At 37.8% G+C, this 20,270-nt stretch overlaps 1 non-coding gene across 1 annotated transcript; it reads right to left on the bottom strand.

Moving 5' to 3' along the window:
• Positions 1-13,803: 13,803 nt before the first annotated feature.
• Positions 13,804-13,905, bottom strand: LOC113462811 (U6 spliceosomal RNA). Its single transcript, XR_005510806.1, has one exon. It is a non-coding gene; the product is annotated as a U6 spliceosomal RNA (small nuclear RNA).
• Positions 13,906-20,270: the final 6,365 nt, after the last annotated feature.

Raw genomic sequence — 20,270 nt, forward strand, 5'->3', positions numbered from 1 at the left:
CTTTCGGGTGAAATAATGATTGATCTCCTTCGGGTACATCGTTGGATCTCGTCTCACACATATCTCAAAGCATTCCGAACTCAGGATCCATGGATCTCGAAGCGACAATTGCACGATCCATCGGTGGATTCAAGCGAAGAAAAGTAAATCACGGGCCTCGCGGGAGCCCGTGCGTGCCACGGACGCCGTCAAGACATCATGTCACGTGCATTGCAGGTGCACCGATCCAGTGATGCACCGATATTGATGCGTTCTAGCGGGTTATGTGCGTTTTTTTTTTTTTTATTTAGAGGAGGGCAACTGCGGGGCCGGGGGGAATATCTCCGGTACGATAGGCGGATATATGAATAATTTTGGAGTTTTTTTTGAAAAAACATTTTTAAGAATTGGAAGCTGTTTTGAGTTATAATAATTTTTTTCTTTTTATATCAAAATACCCATAATAAAATATAATAATTATACAAAATATACTATATGATATAATTATAATATTTTATATCTTTATTATTGTATTATACTATAACTATAATATTATATTATAATATATTAATATGTTATGTTAAATAATTTAATATTATATTTATTATTCCATAGTCATCGAGAGGATGGAAAATTAATTTATGCTAATAATTATAATATATTATATATTTATTATTATATTATACTATAAATATAATATTATATTATATTATATCATATTACATTGATATGTTATGTTAAATAATTTAATATTATATTAAATTATTATGCTATAGTATATAATATTATATTACTATATTATTATATTATATTACATTAATATTATACTATATTACATAAAGCTCAACTGCCAATGACTTCCCCAAACGGGCTTTAGAAGTAAATTGTTAAAAGTTCTCTTCAAGACAAGAATAAATCATTGATTTGCAATTCATAGAAGAATGAAAGAATAAGCCATGCTGAATCTGTGAATAAATCATAACTTTTAGAAGAAAAAAAGTGCTTGAATGATTTTGGATTAATTTGTTTTGTTTTGGTGAGTTCGTATCAGTTTATTTACCAAAAAATAATTCTGCAATCATTTGGCCAAGTGAAGAACCAAGAATTATTCAAAAAAATTTAATGTATTCTACAATTTAATCTCTACTACCAACGGCTCGTCATGGAATCCCTAGTCTCTCTTTGATACGGGTACCAAAAGGCTCTGCGTTCAGCTAATAAGGCATCAAAACCTGGATAAGTGTATCCTCTGCAACTCTCGAAGGTAGAGCAATCCTCTACAATTATATCCTGGTAGAAGGCATCATTGAATGTGGTAAAGGGAGGGAGGAGACAATGCAAGAAAGTTGGGATGGGAAGGAGATTGAGAGAGGATGGAAGTGTCAAAGCATGTAAGAAGCATTAATTTAGGTCCTATATTGGACCATCAATTGTTATCATTTTTTCCTTAGAAAGAACTATAAAGCTCTAATCCATTTGGATCTTTAATTATTTTCAAGTCTTTGAGTTGCAAATCCATGACAATAGAATAGTATTCTGGTCACTATATGAAAAGAAAAAATAATACAAAAAAAACAATTTTTATTGCTTATGTGTTTTTACTTTTGAAGATTGCATATTATTTGCAATCTCTATCCAAAAAATATTCTAATGACATTTTTTTATGCCTTGGAGTGGACCCTTAACAATTTTTTATGACAAATTTACAAATTTTACATAGAACACCAACTATTGCCGATCTATATGAGAAGCATATTAATAGAAAAATCATTTACAGCTCTCCTAAAAGACCTCAGTTGCTTATAGCTAAGTCTTTGCCACATGTTTGTGAAGTATGTAGGAAGAAGAAAATATTATTCAAAATGTCAAAAGAAACATTTAGTTATTTTCAGACTCCCATCTTATGGTTTCTACGTGAAAGCCTCCGCATATATATGAAAGTGGATGGTGAGAACACTTACCGAACAACTGCTTGAAATATGCCAAGCACCAATCAACCATAAAGTTGAATGTGAGTTTTTACGAAAGTATTTTGAAAAAAATTAATTAATAAGAAAAATATGTATGAAAAATAAGAATCATATATCAGAAAATCTTTCTTATTTTTGGTGCTATAGATGTTGAGCTTTATGTTTCATATTTGGAATGTTACATGCATAGTTGTTTAATATTTTTTTTCACCCGGAGAATAAGGACAGCAATGGATTGAGTCAGGTTGGGACCTCACTTCCCCTTGCATAGTTGCACTCATTGTAAACTTGCATAACCATTCCTTAATGCTCGCACTATTTATATATTGTCACTCATCAGGAAAGCAAATTTCATGAGCTGATTATAAAAATTTACATGAAGCTAGAGATCCCACTTTACTTTTTATGGTCTCATATTTAAAGGTGATAGCTTACCAAGCTAGTAAAATTTTTAGGAGTTATATCAAATAATTTGGGATCAAATCCTCTCTTCTTAGATTTTTTTTTTTTTTTTGGTGAAAAAAGAGGAGGGGGGAGAGGAAATCTCACCCGCGTAGCAGCTCCCACTTGGCCCCCCTTCCACTAAAAAATCTTCGATGTAGGTAGAAATTTTGCTCATACCTTCCCTGACCCGTGGGTCACCCCACGTGTGAGTACGTCACCCTAGCACCACCTCAGTGACAGCTGGACCAGATAGCGTTCCCAACGAGCGTGTCCAAACGGGGACATACGGTCTCCAACATTTAATCGACGCCCGTGCATTTCGAACCTAGACTACGTCGATGGAAGCAAAGCTTCGTTCCAACTGTGCTACCACCTTGGTGGCTTCCCATAAATTTTGTGTAAGTGGGTCCAGCCCACTTGGAGAGGCCCAGAAAGCCCATTAGGGCTTTACCTTTGTTTGCTTTTGCAGGACCCTGGGAGTGTGCGCGTGAAAGTTAAATAGGGAGGCGTGAATCAATGGGGTGGCACATGAAAACCCCAAAAACAGAGAGAGCGGCTGTGAAGAAAAAAAAAGGGAAGGTTCACGGCGCGTCAGATCTTGGGATTTTGGGCAGAGGGCACAGTGACAGAAATTGGCACGCCAAACGAAGAAGAAATAAAGGAAGAAAAACAGGTTCTCTTTCTTTCTTTATTTTTTTTATTGGGTGTGGTTTTTCACACAATGATTTAACAAATTGGATTTCTATCTAAGAGTTGTGTTGGATGCTATAGGGAGTTTATAGTATTCATTTGTTAGGGATCTCATTACATTCTTAGGTTCATCACATTGTGGTGGTTTGGGTGAGATCATTGTTACTCTTAGGGAGGTGATATTGGAGTTTTCCCAATTTGTTATGAACTCAAGTTTTGGGCATAAACTTGAGGATTGTAAACTCTATATTTATTATAGTGGATTGATTGGATTTGCCCCGTGGTTTTTTTCCCTCTATACTGGAGGGTTTTCCACGTAAATTTGGTGTGTTTTTTTTCTTTCTGCTCTTCAGGTGTTTGATATATTGCCTGTGTGAATATTGCTTCTAGTTGGCTTTGGTTTTGCCCTAGTTTATTCCGCAATATCCCTGTTTTGGCCCCAACAAGTGGTATCAGAGCTGAGGTTGTGTGGGTGTGGAGATATTGTGGAAGTAGATGGAGAATTCTTCTGGTACTATGATGAAACTTAGTGCTTCTAATTATTCTATTTGGAAGCCTATGATGGAGGATATTCTTTACTGTAAGGATTTACATGAGCCCATTGAAGGTGCTAATGCTAAGCCAAAGGATATTAGTGATAGTGACTGGAAGAAGATGCACAGGAAAGCTATTGGGTATATCAGACAGTGGATTGATCTCAGTGTGTTCCATCATGTATCTCAAGAGACAGATGCCTACAGTCTTTGGATGAAGTTAGAGGGTCTCTATGAGAGGAAGACAGCCCAAAACAAAGCCTTTGCAATTAGGAGGCTTGTGAATTTGAAGTTGAAAGAGGGAAAATCTGTTGCTGAGCATTTGAGTGAGTTCCAAGACTTGGTGAATCAGTTGACCACAATGAAGATAGTGCTAGATGATGAGTTGCAGGCATTATTACTGTTGAGTTCATTGCCCGAGAGTTGGGAGACTTTGGTGGTGTCACTTAGCAACTCTGCTCCTGATGGGGTGCTACAACTTACTCTGGTGAAAGATAGCCTGTTTAATGAAGAAACAAGAAGAAGAGACATGGGTAAGGACAGTGCACAGGCTCTTGTTACAGAAAATAGGGGAAGAGGTAAGAGCAGAGATTTCAAGGGGCGCGGTACTTACAGAAGTCAGTCTAGTACAAGAGGAAAAATCAAGTGCTACTACTGTAATAAAGAGGGTCATATGAAGAAACACTGCAAGGCTTGGAAAAAGAAATTGAAAGAGGAAAAGAATCATAAGAAGGCCAATAATGAAGACACCACTGTTTGTGTTTCAGATGAAGCAGTAGCAGTTCTCTGTGTGGGAGAGGACCAGTGTTGTCATGTTGCAGATCCTGATGTGGAGTGGGTAATTGACTCGGCATGTTCCTGTCATATCACTCCAAGGAGAGAGCTCTTCACTACTTATAGAGCAGGTAAATTTGGCAGGGTGAAGATGGGAAATGACAGTTATGCTGATATTGTGGGAATTGGTGATATTTGTTTTGTTACCAATGTTGGATGCTCCTTTACACTCAAGGATGTGCGACATGTTCCAGATATGCGTTTGAATTTGATCTCTACTAATGCTCTTGATATAGCTGGGTATGATAATTATTTTGGCAACAGAAGATGGAAACTATCGAAGGGGTCCATGGTATTTGCTAGAGGAAAGCTTTGCTGTACACTTTATAAAACACAAGTCAAGTTGTGCGGTGGTACAGTGAATATGACTGAAGACGATGCTTTACCAGATCTGTGGCACAGACGGCTGGCTCACATGAGTGAGAAGGGATTGCAGATTTTGGGAAGGAAGTCCCTCATTCCTTTCCATACAGGTATGTCATTGAATCCCTGTGATTATTGTTTACTTGGCAAGCATCATAGAATTTCTTTTCAAAAAGCCTCTAGTAGAAAACCAAATATATTGGATTTGGTATATTCTGATGTATGTGGTCCCATTGAAGTAGAATCCTTAGGTGGTCGTAAATATTTTATTACCTTTATTGATGATGCTTCACGAAAAGTGTGGGTTTATGTTTTAAGAACAAAAGACCAGGTATTTCAGTGCTTCAAGCAGTTTCATGCCTTGGTGGAGAGAGAAACAGAGAAGCAATTGAAGTGTCTTCGTACAGATAATGGAGGTGAGTACACATCTAATGAGTTTGAGAATTACTGTTCAGAGCATGGTATTAGACATGAGAAGACAGTTCCTGGTACCCCACAGCATAATGGTGTTGCAGAGAGGATGAATCGCACCATTATAGAAAAGGTCAGATGTATGTTGAGGATGGCTAAACTGCCTAAGTCATTCTGGGGTGAAGCTGTACTTACTGCGTGCTATTTAATCAACCGGTCTCCATCTGTTCCTTTAGGTTTTGATATTCCTGGAAAAGTGTGGACAGGGAAGGATGTTTCCTACTCTCATTTGAAGGTATTTGGGTGCAAGGCATTTGCACATGTGCCTAAGGAACAACGAGCAAAGCTTGATGATAAGGCTATTCCTTACATATTTGTTGGTTATGGAGATGCAGAATTTGGCTACAGGCTATGGGCTCTAGAGAAGAAGAAGATCATCAGAAGCAGAGATGTGGTTTTTCATGAAGACCAAACCTTGGCAGATTTTGAAAAAGTAGAGAAGCCCAGTCAAACAGTTGAAGGTGTTCCTGACTTTACATCTATCTCTTTGCCTCCAGAAAGTGCCACTGATAGAGAAGAGATGCAAGTTGAAGACCAAGGTGATGGGCCAGTTGTTGATGAGGACGATTTGTTTGAGCAGAGGGAGCAGTCTACTCTGCCAGAGAGTGTTGAGCAGGGGGAGCAGCCTACTGCGGTAGAGCCTCGGGTTAGGAGGTCTACCAGGAAGCGTCGTTCATCAACTAGATACCCTGAATCAGAGTTTGTTTTGCTTACTGAGGAGGGGGAGCCAGAGAGCTTTCAAGAAGTGCAGACTCATAAGGACAAGCAGAGCTGGGTGACGGCTATGCAAGAAGAGATGAGTTCTCTACAGAAGAATGACACTTATGAGTTGGTAGAGCTTCCTAAAGGTAAAAGGGCTCTAGGAAACAAATGGGTGTTCAAGCGAAAGATGGATGGTGAAAAGTTAGTGAGGTACAAAGCTCGATTGGTGGTAAAAGGCTTCAAGCAGAAGAAAGGTATTGACTTTGATGAGATATTCTCTCCAGTTGTCAAGATGAGTTCCATTCGAGTTGTTCTAGGTTTGGCAGCTAGCTTAGATCTTGAACTTGAGCAATTAGATGTGAAGACTGCTTTTCTCCATGGTGATTTGGAGGAAGAGATCTACATGGTTCAGCCAGAAGGATTTGAAGTAAAGGAAAAAGAGCACATGGTTTGCAGGTTGAAGAAGAGTCTGTATGGGTTAAAGCAGGCTCCAAGGCAATGGTATAAGAAGTTTGATTCATTCATGGTGGGTCATGGCTATACCAAGACAGAGGCAGATCATTGTGTGTATGTCAGAAAATTTTCTGATGGTAAATTCATTATTCTCTTGTTATATGTAGATGACATGTTGATAGTAGGACAAGATGTTCAGTTGATTCGCAGTTTGAAGGTAGAGTTGTCCAAGTACTTTGACATGAAAGATCTTGGTGCAGCACAACAGATTTTGGGTATGCAGATTTTTCGTGACAGAAAAGCTAAGAAGCTGTGGTTATCACAGGAGAAGTATATTGAGCGAGTACTTGAAAGGTTTAACATGAAGCAGGCTAAACCAGTCAGTACACCTCTTGGTAGTCACTTCAGACTGAGTAAGAAGACTTGTCCTTCTACAAAGGAAGAGAAAGATAGCATGGCAGTAGTTCCTTACTCCTCTGCAGTCGGAAGTTTGATGTATGCCATGGTTTGCACACGCCCAGATATTGCTCATGCTGTTGGAGTTGTTAGCAGGTTCCTTGTTAATCCTGGGAAAGATCACTGGCAAGCAGTGAAGTGGATCTTCAGATACTTGAGAGGTAGCTCCAAGATGTGCTTGACTTTTGGGGGCTCAAAACCAATTTTGGAGGGCTATACAGATTCAGATATGGCAGGTGATCTTGATGGAAGAAAATCAACTTCAGGGTATTTGTTTACTTTTGCAGGGGGAGCTGTATCTTGGCAGTCGAAACTGCAGAAGTGTGTTGCCTTATCTACCACTGAGGCTGAGTATATTGCAGCTACTGAAGCAGGGAAAGAGATGCTTTGGATGAGACGGTTTCTCCAAGATTTGGGTTTGAAGCAAGATGAGTATGTAGTTCATTGTGACAGTCAAAGTGCATTAGATTTGAGCAAGAATGCTACATATCATTCACGTACGAAGCACATAGATGTGAGATATCATTGGCTACGTCAGGTAGTTGCAGAACAGTTAGTATTACTACAAAAGATTCACACTGACAAGAACCCAGCTGACATGATGACAAAAGTTGTGACAAGAGAGAAGCTGAAACTTTGTGCCGGATTGGCCGGCATGGATTCTAACTAGCCAGTTAGAGTACAGTCTCCTTCTTCTGTGGGCTGGAGGGGGAGATTGTGAGTGGGTCCAGCCCACTTGGAGAGGCCCAGAAAGCCCATTAGGGCTTTACCTTTGTTTGCTTTTGCAGGACCCTGGGAGTGTGCGCGTGAAAGTTAAATAGGGAGGCGTGAATCAATGGGGCGGCACATGAAAACCCCAAAAACAGAGAGAGCGGCTGTGAAGAAAAAAAAAGGGAAGGTTCACGGCGCGTCAGATCTTGGGATTTTGGGCAGAGGGCACAGTGACAGAAATTGGCACGCCAAACGAAGAAGAAATAAAGGAAGAAAAACAGGTTCTCTTTCTTTCTTTATTTTTTTTATTGGGTGTGGTTTTTCACACAATGATTTAACAAATTGGATTTCTATCTAAGAGTTGTGTTGGATGCTATAGGGAGTTTATAGTATTCATTTGTTAGGGATCTCATTACATTCTTAGGTTCATCACATTGTGGTGGTTTGGGTGAGATCATTGTTACTCTTAGGGAGGTGATATTGGAGTTTTTCCAATTTGTTATGAACTCAAGTTTTGGGCATAAACTTGAGGATTGTAAACTCTATATTTATTATAGTGGATTGATTGGATTTGCCCCGTGGTTTTTTTCCCTCTATACTGGAGGGTTTTCCACGTAAATTTGGTGTGTTTTTTTTCTTTCTGCTCTTCAGGTGTTTGATATATTGCCTGTGTGAATATTGCTTCTAGTTGGCTTTGGTTTTGCCCTAGTTTATTCCGCAATATCCCTGTTTTGGCCCCAACATTTTGGGGGTTAAAGGTGTGAGGACCCGTGCGGGCGTGTGTTTAGTCCCACATCGGTTATTCGCTGGGTAGATCTTGGGTACTTATACAGGATTAAGGAACCCAAATAATACCTTCCGGCTAGCCATTTTGGGTGAGATCCTGGGTTGTTACAAATGGTATCAGAGCCGAGGACGGCTCTTGTCCGATGGTGGAAAGGGTGTGAGGCCCAATAGTCCCACATCGGAAAGACTCGTTCCAGAGCCTGGGCATATGAGGCGGGTGACTCCAAATCCTGAAGACGCGTTTTGGGTGGAAAACAAAACCGGGGAGGGGTGAAGGACGCTTGCGTGAAACCCCAGAACCGGACAATATCTGGCAGGGGAGCCCCGTGTTCCCCCCTCATGTGGCCCCCACGTGGGCACTAGGTGCCTCACGTGCCTCGCAGAGGCGGGGGCGTGACATTTGGTATCAGAGCGGACCCGGCTCATAACCTATGTGGACTAGGGGACACTGCAGCACGGATCATTGGGGCTGACCACGGGCCAATCGTGGTATTTGTGATTAGATTTGAATAGATATGAACCCTTAGCCTGACGAGGACGTCAGGACTTGAACGGGGGGAATATGTGAGGACCCGTGCGGGCGTGTGTTTAGTCCCACATCGGTTATTCGCTGGGTAGATCTTGGGTACTTATACAGGATTAAGGAACCCAAATAATACCTTCCGGCTAGCCATTTTGGGTGAGATCCTGGGTTGTTACAAAAGGTATTAAGGGAATGGTTACCCCTAGTCATGTAGCACATTTGCCTATGGGCCTTTATGTTGGAAGAAAAAATTACTCTAAAAAAATAAAATGGGGGGAGGAAAATAATTTCCACCTAATATATTCATTATAAATAAATATAATAAAAATTCCATAAACATCAACATTTAATTTCAACTACCATATAAGAATCAAACTACACGGGTTTTGTTCCATTGATCTCATCCTACAATAATTCTCTATGGGTTTGTATATGCTATATTTTAAGCATGAAATGAAAATTAGATTCTATCCATCTCTCCATCCATCAATTTATATATTATAAATATAACTATAATTAAAATTATTGAGTTTTTTCTCAACTATTTGGGATCAGTTTTATGAATCCTTATTCGCCGATCTCTAATATCATTCAAAGTTTCTAAATCATTTCTTATAGCATCCATCCATGTTGCTTTAGGTAACCCCCTCCTAAAATACCTTTTATTACTCTTCATTGTACGTATCCATACTGTCTTTTAATATACTTTGCGACTGAATATCACCCAAGTAGTTGAAAAAGGATTGGATGATTATGGTTATAGTTACATACATACATACATATAAACACATATACATGAATATAAATATATAGGTAACAAAATATCTCCCACCTACCCACCCCCTCTGGCCTCTATTTATGGATCTTATCTATCTTTATCTCTGTCTCAAAGTTCTTCCATTGAATCTCTCACAGTTATCCATCCTCTCTTCTCCTTCGAGAATACTGGCTCTATCATGAGGACATTGCATTAGAACCAAACTGGCCAATAGTCTTCTAGCTTGTACAAGATGGGTTGGTAGTTGAAGTGAGTGGATTCACCGTCAGATTGATATAAGAAAAGAGCTTGTTAGTAAGACCCATATGCTCTCCAACCTTATCCAGACATTTCCCCTTCATCCTTTATATAACTTTTTTAACTTCTTAAAGCAAAGCATTAGGAGTTGCTCATGGAAGTTTGAAAGTTCCTTCACACACCCTCTGAGTGCAAATTAAGCAACTAGACATGAACACCTTGCCGACATGAGGACCCAAAGTCTTGTGAAAATTTTAGGTGGTCCATGCATCTCTCATGTCAATCTCCAACCACTTCTTGGTTTGACGGTCGGGTGCTATGGTTGCATCATCAAGGATCTTAAGGATGATTATAGGAACGTTTCAACTAACTTGAGTAATCAGGAATCTAATAATCGGTGACTAATTTGCTTGATTCTATTTTTCCCTATTTTTGTAAAACTAATCAAGTTTTTGCTTTGTGGTTGTCGAAGGATCCTCTATGGTTTGTGTTTTGCACGACACCATCCTCCAAAGGAGATGTATGGTTGTTCAGCATCCTATTATTATGTTTCGCATCGAACATGATGTGCTATATTTGACAACTTTCTGTCTTCGTGATGAGATGATGTTGTGGCTATTATTAGCTGTACAACATTCTGCGATGCAAATCACGCGTCATAAAAGATTCGAACTCAAGATGAGAAATGCCATAGAGGAAGTTTAGAAAATAGTGTTGCAGGGTTGCATGTTGGTTGGGTTGTGTCGGCATCCTGCTTGACCCAAAGTGCTCATCTCTTTCTAGGTCCAAGATTTAGAGTCAAATCTTACCTAATGTTCAGGTTGGATCCAGATGGACATAGATTCATAGTTTCAAATTACTTTTTCGTTGTGTCTAATCAAATTAAATCAGGTCCATTCCAATTATATCATGAGATCCAAGTGCTGGATCTGATTGGCGCTTAGTCCTAGTTTGGGGTCCATCCCTAACCCATAGGTCTATATTGACTGTATGGTCCGGTGAATCATGCAGATTTAGATATATCTATCCCATTTTCACCAATGAAAATCTGTATTTTTATACAAAAAAATAGCATATATGCATGCATACAGATTTACATGCATACATATACATATATTTAGATGCATAAATAAGAAAATCTGCATCAAATATGTTTAACCATTAAAGTTAATATTTATGAATGATAAATTTTAGATGTTGTTAGGCATCACTTCCACTTTTTTCTGCTTTAAAAGACGAACAAATAAAAATTCTATTGGTATGTTTTATAAAGCTTTAAAATATTAGAATATTTAGTACAGTCAATTATTTCTAAAAACATAAATATAATAATGATGATAGAGATGATTGTAGTGATGGTGGAGACAATGGAGATAGCTATGGTGTTAGAGGTGGTGATGTGGTAAAGTTGCTACGATAATGGCAGCAATGATGATGGCGGTGATGGTGGTGGCGGGAATACTGACAATATGGTGGAGACAATGAAGGTAGCTATAGCGTTAGTGGTGGTGATGTGGTAGAGTTGGCTACGACAATAGTAGCAGGGATGGTAGCGGCGGCAGCGGTGGTGGCAGGAATGCTGGCAATATGGTGGAGACGGCAACGATAGCGCTTGTGATGTAGTAGAGGCAATGAAGGTGGTGATGGCGATGGTGTGACATGATAGCGGTGGTAGCGGTAGCGGTCGTGGTGGAGATCGAGGCGTTGTTGGGTGTGATAGCAAAAATATTAATTATTTATTTTTAAAAGAGTGAAAATAAAAAAAATTAACTTTTTAAAAATAATATAATTGATTGTTTAAAAAATAAATAAAAATAATATTCAAATATTTTTTTTTGATTTTTATAACTCTATTTTTAAATAAAAATAATTGATAAATGAGTTTTAAGAGGACAACAATTGAGCAACTAGATGGTTGCCCAAACGCAAATGCCCATAGACATCCATATAAAAGAGCCGAATACGAGACAAGGCATAAGCAGGCGTTTCCTATTGGTGGGTGGATTGTCATGTGGACTCTCTTCTCGGTGCCAAGCCATTGACTCGCAAGGATTTTAGGGGCAAAAGCTAAAACTATACCTTTCACATTATATGTACAGGAAATATCTACATTTCGAAGGGGGCGAATTCTAGCAATAATTTTCTCCTAAAAACAATATAGCAGGAAATTTAGGGGCAAAATCAGGATTCAGGAACCTTTGGCAAAGTAAGAACATCAAGATTCTGAAAGGATAAAAAAAGATACGGTTTCACTGGTACTGTGATGATCCGAGTATAATGATCATTTGATAGAATTAATTAAAGTAGTATATTGGTTCCAATTGATAAATGATGGACGCCACCATCTTTCAAATTTATGCTAATCCGATCGGAGAGAAGAAAGATTTATAATGTTTCTTTTATTGATGATAAAAAAAAAGAGGTACATAGCTTCTATTTATAATGCGAGGTCTGCCCTTAGACAATTTAGGTTGGATTTCTCTTTCTAATTATAATAGGTCTTTCTTTACTAAAATAGACATTACTAGTAGAAATCTTCTAGAAAAGTTAAAAATTTTGAAAAGATTCTCGAATTGATAGATACGCTGGTTAAAGTCTTATCTAAAAATAAAACTTTCAGTTTAATCAGCCTGTTTTGGAGCCTAAATGATGGAATTTTAGTTCGATTGAACCTCATAGGAAGTTCGCTCAAAATAATAAATATCGAAAAGATACACAATTTCAAAAAAAGATCCTCTCAATCTAGGATCGTAGGACTAAATTATGATCTCTTGAAGTTTGGCTTGCAACTTGGTTTTTCGATTTGTCAGATCTCGCTCTTGAACCCTATTCAGCCCCACTTGTAATAGTCAAAGTAATTCATATTGAGTATGAAAATCTTTCTAGATTTAGACTTTGTAGTTTTCCCCGGACATGCTCCATCTGCCCGATACGATGTTGGGTGTCACCTTTTTTCTTTTTTCTCCAAAGCACCATGCCACATACACAAGTGAGTAGGATAGCTTCACAAAGGAGCATCATGAATGGATAAAAAGGGATCCAAAATCCATGAAATTTTCATACACCTGGCTAGAAGATAGCATTGTCAGGCAAATGGTTGGCAAAAAACAAAATCCGCCTGCCATCTTGCCCTAAAAGTTTTGGCTTTTGTATGGATTTATGACAACACTACATTCATATGAGATCTTGTAGAGATACACTATAGAAAGTGCTTTTGAGAAATGCATGGGGTCCAGCTTGCCACCAGACCAGAGCCTGGCTTGGGTGCTAAAGTTTCCTACCAATTTGGATCTTGCCATAGCCACACCTCTAACCCCTTGCAGACTAGGCATCACCTTTCAGACTTATCCCTTTATATAAAGTTGATTGAGATCCACTTCATACTTTATTTTTTTCTGCCTCTCAAGTCTAAATTGAGAAAGCCTGCATCTTTCTTTATTGTACGAGAAAACTTTGATGATGGCCAAGTTGTTGGGGAGTCCACGTACAAAATCCTAGCTTGTTTTTTTGTCCAGGATTTTGCCAATGATACGTGCCAATCAAAAAAAAAGAAGAAGAAGAACAGAACAAATAAAAGCAGCCGACAGCACCCAAAGGATCATATTTATCTATGTCAATGTACCCGGCCAAATGCTGCACGCATCTTAATTGGCTTTAGAACATTGACGAAAGCTCTCTCAAGGGTGAGAACATGGTTGGGAGTCAAAATTTATACCCCACCACGTCATCTGTAAACTTCTACCATGTAGGTTATGGCTTTGGGGATGGTGATGTAATTTAAGTTTGATGACATTACACTACAATTTTTTTTGATGCAAAAGGTGGCAAAAAGAGCCACCCGGCTTTTATTAAAGATTAATCATATTTACTTCAAAAAATTTTGACCATTTCTCGATTTATGCGTGTCATCCTTGCATAGGGTTATGCTAATCTTCTCTATATCGCTATTCCAATTTCATCGGATGTCTACATGACAAAATGGGAAGTATTGTTTTGTCTCTTAAAAGGTAACCCATTGAATTTCGACATTTACCTTGGAAAATGGGGCCGTTGGTGAATGATATTTCCACTTAGCTAGGTAGGGTTTTGCAAATGTTAGCTTCTATCAAATAAGATTTGAATTTTGGTAAATTAGTCAGGAAGTTGATATCCTGGTTTTTATATGTTAGGCCAAAAATCTTGAAAAGTCTCAATTTTTATATCTTGCCAAGGTGAATTGGATGGGAGATAGGTACAATATAAATCCAATATATTTGAATCAGTTCAAATTTTAAATCCAAATATAATCCTTTTCTCAAGCTAGATCAGATTAGATTTAATATTAATTTTATTAATCCATCAATTTTTTCAGGTCAAATCGAATCAAAAGGAACCTAAACAAAAACCAACAACATATACAAATTGATTATCTAATCATATTATAATATATTATACAGTAAAGTAATCGCAAGCAACTATGCAAATATGGCTAAAGACATTTTCCGTATAAGATTTGATGGATAATTAACCAAGTATCTATAGCTAATAGCATAAATTATTAACAATTCATATCATGAAAAAGAAAACTAATTTATTATAGCAGGAAGCATTTTGAAATATATAGTATACTAGTTTTCGATGGATTTGGTTAGGTTTGCAATCATATTGGGAATTCAAAATTCCAAATCCAATCTATATCTAAAACAGGTCAGCCTTTTGAATCCAAGCTTAATCCGGATAATTTCTATTTAGGTTGAAATGGATTAATTTCAAATCAATTCTAAATCAGAAACGGGTTAATCCAATCATTTGTAGCCCTAGCAGTCAATCTCTAAAAGATAACCCAAATTTTAGCATCTAAAAATATTAGGTATAGATTATTTGAATATTTTTTGATCGCTGTAATTGGATAAGAAGTTAAAGGAGTAAGTTAGGGTCCAAAAGCATAATAACAGAGGCGGTCCAAGGATCTAGCATTGTTTTAAATAACAATGTTACAACGAGAATTTTAACATTTTTAGCCACCCTTCAGTCCATTATTGAGATAAATAATGTAGAAAAATATAACAACCATTATTTTTCATCATAAATAATTGCTATAACACAAACAATGATTGTTATTTGCACTTGCACTTTCTTTTTAATAAATAATATTGATTAATATTTCAACTTTTTCTGAGAATATATGGTTAAAAATATTGTTTAAATTAATTAAAAGATATTATTATTATTAGTTCATTATTACATATTAACTATATTACGTAATCCATTATATCTGTGATTATTTTAATATAAAAAACTTTAAACGTTATTTTCAAATAACAATGATCATTAGAACGACCAATAATGGTATCTGTGAGGACCCGTGTTGGCGTGTGTTTGGTCCCACATTATTTATTCGCTGAAGAGATCTTGGGTACTAATATGGGATCAAGGAACCTAAATAGTACTTTTCGGCTAGTCATTTGGATGAGGTCCTGAGTTGATACAAATGGTATCAGAGCGAACTCGGCTCATAGACTATGTGAATTAGGGGACACTGCAGCCGGATTCATAGAGGCTGACCATAAGCCCTATTGTGGTGTTTGTGATTAGATTTAAATGAATTTGAACATTTAGCCTGACGAGGACGTCGGGGCTTAAACGAGGAGAGAATGTGAGGATCCGTGCTGGCATCTGTTTAGTCCCACATCGGTTATTCGCCGAGAAGATCTTGGGTACTTATACGGGATCAAAGAACCCAAATAATACTTTCCGACTAGTCATTTTGGGTTAACTTCTGAGTTGTTACAGTATCCGACGTCATAACAGAGGAAATTTGTTTAGATTTTCCCTGGTATCCATGAGCTCCATTCTAAACTTCTAGTGCTGGAAGATGGCAATAATGGATAAACTAAAGATCATTGCACGTAACTTTTAAAGAATAAATCACCAGGGAAAACTTATACGGAGGATAAGTAATATAAGCCTAGGTTAAGCTAATGAAAGAAGTTTGTTTTTTGTTTTATTCCTTTTTTTGAGCAAAATAGGCCTTTGTATCCATTCTTTGAAGACCAAATACCACAAGGGGAAGAGCACAAGTATTTCGCATATGACATCCTGCATTATCACATATTGTTAGAAATGATTAGTATCTACAACATAATAGAAATTTTTGATCGGCTGATTGCCAAATAAAACCCCGTTCTCAGAATTGCAAAAAATGTAATTGTTGGTTAACGTGAGAATCTCTAGTGCAAAGAAACTAGTTTTAGCTCTAGCCGCACACGCGTAACCTAGTTTAGTTTACACATAAACCCGATGCCTTTTTGTAACTTTTACATCGGGGTTAATGTTGCACGAGCAATAAATAAATAAATTACAAGAACAAGGCAGAGGTAAAACCATACTCTTCTTTGTACTTGTTGCCGCTAAATTGAGATGGCGCTTGGCTTGCCTTGAAGTCGGTGAGAACCGAGTTGAATGAAGTTGGATGAGATCAAGGTGAGGAAGATCTAGTCGCCTTCGACGTCAATCTTCAAAAGGTCCACTTACTGGAAAATTTATGGTGGGGGCCCTTCGATGATTAAATAAGAATAGTAGAACAACAGTATGAAATGAAGAAAATTTATAAAAGTAGTCTCCAAAAATAAAATTACCTGAGAATCCCTAGACCACCCCTTTATATAGCATAGAATACCTGCTACCTGATATGGCGCAGCGTGCTTTAATTGCAAGATAATAATTGGCTGCATGTTAACAATGTAGAACCGTCCCACATAAGCAGCACGCAGCGGTAATTACGTTAATCGTGCATTGACTACTGTGTTACCATAACTATCGATATTTATTAGCATGAGCAAACAACACCTCGGTATTCACCTAAGTTGCTCACCTCCGTAAATATGGAGGTCAAAGAGATCGGGATAATCCGAAGTCAACATGTCCAATATTTTTCCCATCGGTACCTACGGTCAAATGTTGTGTTACTTAGAAATGAAGCTAGGTTTACTGGATTTTTTAATTTGAATTTTATAAAAAAAAATTTAAAAAAAATATTTTTTCTAGTCAAATATGTAATAAAATATAGTGAAAAAAAAGAGAGTAGAATTGCCATCATAGATGACTGATCTCACATGGGCAATTGTGATAAAAAGCAGACGAGTACCAGATTACCAATAGCAATGCACTCCTTGCCAAGCCAGTGAGAACCATTGAAAACCATTACTACGACAGCATCAAGCACTACTCACAATCATGGGACTAAGAAGCTGACTTCCAGTGATAAAAGACGGGCAACTTACTCTCTGGAAATTCTTCAGCAAGTGAACAAAGATATGCGTAATCTTTGTCCACAACACCATTGATAAATATATGGCGCATTGCAGCTTCTATTGGATCGAGCGTCACATCTTAACCATGATGCGTCCAATGCTGCAAAAAGTCCCCACCCGCTATGGCCGGCGGATGGAGCCGTCGTCTCTTCCCCTTTCCCTCTTCCATCCGCTTTGGTGATGCATGCGAATGGGATACTTTGGGCCTCCGGCAGCTGAGAGTGGGGATTATCCACGTTGCATGGACATCATGATGCCGGCCACGCTACGGTGGAAGAACGAATGGACCACTCAGGTAGAGGACAGGGGTTGTATCTTTCGTGCATAGAAGGAAATTAAGGATCCACCTTCTTTCGTGCAAATTGCCATTCGATCGTGCAATGGATGCTTCTACTTCTGTGCCGGCAGGCGAATTAATTGAGAATTTTAAAGTGTTTTGCAATCTGTGCAGGATGCAATCGATCATTCTTTCACGCGAAAGATACAACCCAAATCCTCGGAGAGACAAGGGTTGTATCTTTCACTAGAAAAAAAAGATTCACCTTTCTTCGCACGGATCCACTATTGAATTGCCCATTGCATAGGTCTCTAAGGGCTTCAAACTGCATCCTACGTCAGCTGCACAAATCTCACATGCTGGCCTTATCCAGTCCAAGTTCATCTTATCCACTTCACTACATGATAGATTCCCTTCATCCTTGGCTGGTTTGCTTGATTAGTAGATAGCAGATTAATGATGCAAACGTGCATGGAGTGTAAGGATTGACGGAATACTTCCCTTTTTTTTTGGTGGGGGTCAGAAGGATAACTGCTTTAATAGACGAGCTACGTGTCGAGTAGTACCAACTGAAATGTGCATCCCTGAGCTAAATACGATCAACTCTGAGCTAAACATGGATTCTTGTACAAATTTTGCTTAACCCCGTTTTTTTTCTGTCTTCGCTTTTCGACTGTGGGTAGGTAGACCATAGAAAGCCACAAACAGAGAAAAAGAGCAGGAGAGCAGGGAGGTTGGGACCTCCGAATATTATACAAGAGTTAGCATTATTCAAACAGACAAAACTCAGTTCCTACAGTCTTGGGGAGTGGGAGCTACAGTAGAAAACAGTGGAGAAACCTTAGAGAAAGCTCATGACGCAATTGTGGTAATCTAGAGGCATAAATAAATAGAAGAAATGGTAGTTAGTATATAAATAATGAATGATAGCAACCGGCCGGAATGAGCGGAAGGGAGCGGCGTGGATGATAGAGAGCATGCTTGGTCTGGAAAGGAGGCCTGCAAAGGGACGTATGGGGAATTGGGTGAGCGTGTGGAATAAAAATACATTTGTTTCCTCTTCATGCGGCAACAAGGGTGCATGGAGATGAGAAGACCATAATATATATTATTACCACTGATATGGATGGTGTCCTTCCAATTCTTCAGTGCTGGAGTCTTATTGGCTATACTTCACCACCACACTCTCCATGTCCCTGGACAAAAAGCGTTTGGCTCCCCACCACCACCCCTTTCTCTTCCCATACACACAAGTACATGACCTTCATTAGCAAATATTCACCCCCCCCCCCCCCCCCCTCCCTCTTTCCTTTTTTTTTTTTTTTTTTTTTTTTTTTTTTGTCCCTATCCCTCTTTCTAAATGAAATGTCATTCAGAAATATAAAAAAATATAAAATATATAAATAAATTTATCTCATCCTATAAACTTAAGTTTTTGAGATAAATTGTGATTTCAATATAGTATCAGAACAGAGGTGCTGAATTCGAACCCTATCTCTGCACTCTTTAACTTCATTATTAAAAATTTCATATGTTGGGCTCATCTTTTAAAGAAAAATCCAGCCCACATATGAGGAGGAGTGTAAAAAAATATAAAATATATAAATAAATCTACCTCATTCTAGAAGCTTAAGCTTTTGGGATAAATAGTGATTTTAACAAGGAACAAGTGCATTCGGACTCTACACCATAACTCCACCCTGTATCATACTAATTCAATGAATAGCACCAATTTCTTTGTTTCATATGGCTTGAATGCACTAGATGCCATCTTTGCCTGTAGGCTCTGCCACCCTTGGCAGCCTCTTGTATTGCTTTGAATTGTTCTTGGTTTTCTATGTCTTTTATATTTTGGCCACTATATGAAAGAAATACAAGTGAAGGCTAAATGTCCTTAGATGTCCATAGTTGATTTATTGCTCTCATTGTACTTTTTATTTTCTTGTAACTCGATAGGATGTACTCACATTAGAGCTATATGAATTGCTGTTAAAAAAAAAAAAAAAAGAAAAAATAAGAAGAAGAAGAAGAGGGCTAAATGTGCATTGGACGTCAAAAAGGTGTTGCAAACTTTTCCCATGAATTTTTACAAAATTTACGATGACTTGAGTCTTCTTTTTTTTTTTGAGCCTTTTTTGAAAAGGTGGTGGCTCTAGCCGCCTCGCCCGAACCCCAACCTTGAAACCCCACCTGGCGTCTAACCCATGTTTTGAGAAGTGAGATGTGACATCATCCAAATTAAATGCTTGTACTTTAAGATATACCATGTCATAATAAGATAAAAATTTATGCTAAAAGGCTGGTGTAATACTAATAAATTTAACAAATCGAACATAATAAACTTTTACAATGCTGTTATCGACGTACGCGCCTAATTTTTATAACATGAAGTTTGGTAAGTGCGGAATAGTTAGAAGATAATTAGCAGATCAATTTACTTATGAAGTTTTATCCAATCAAAAATTTAAAAAATGTTTTTAAAAAATGTTGTATGAGTTAGATTTCATGCACATGTAATAGTACATTTTTTATATAAGAAATGCTCGATAGAGGACTATGATCATTTATTGCTTTAAAAGTAGATGCGGGATACTTGGATCAAAATTTTGACTCCTAATCAAGTTGGAGGAGTGTCTAATTAGAGATAGAAATGAAAAACTAAATCAATCCCGAACGTAATTGGAAAACTAAAGCAATGGAGTAAGAAGTGTAAGAGGTGGTATTTTTATCTAATTATATATTACATACACACAACTTTCAAAAAAGAAAAT

The sequence above is a fragment of the Phoenix dactylifera genome, chromosome 3 (assembly GCF_051530095.1).
Source record: "Phoenix dactylifera cultivar Ajwa chromosome 3, Ajwa_hap1_PhDact_Kaust_v1.1, whole genome shotgun sequence".
NCBI lineage: Eukaryota > Viridiplantae > Streptophyta > Magnoliopsida > Arecales > Arecaceae > Phoenix > Phoenix dactylifera.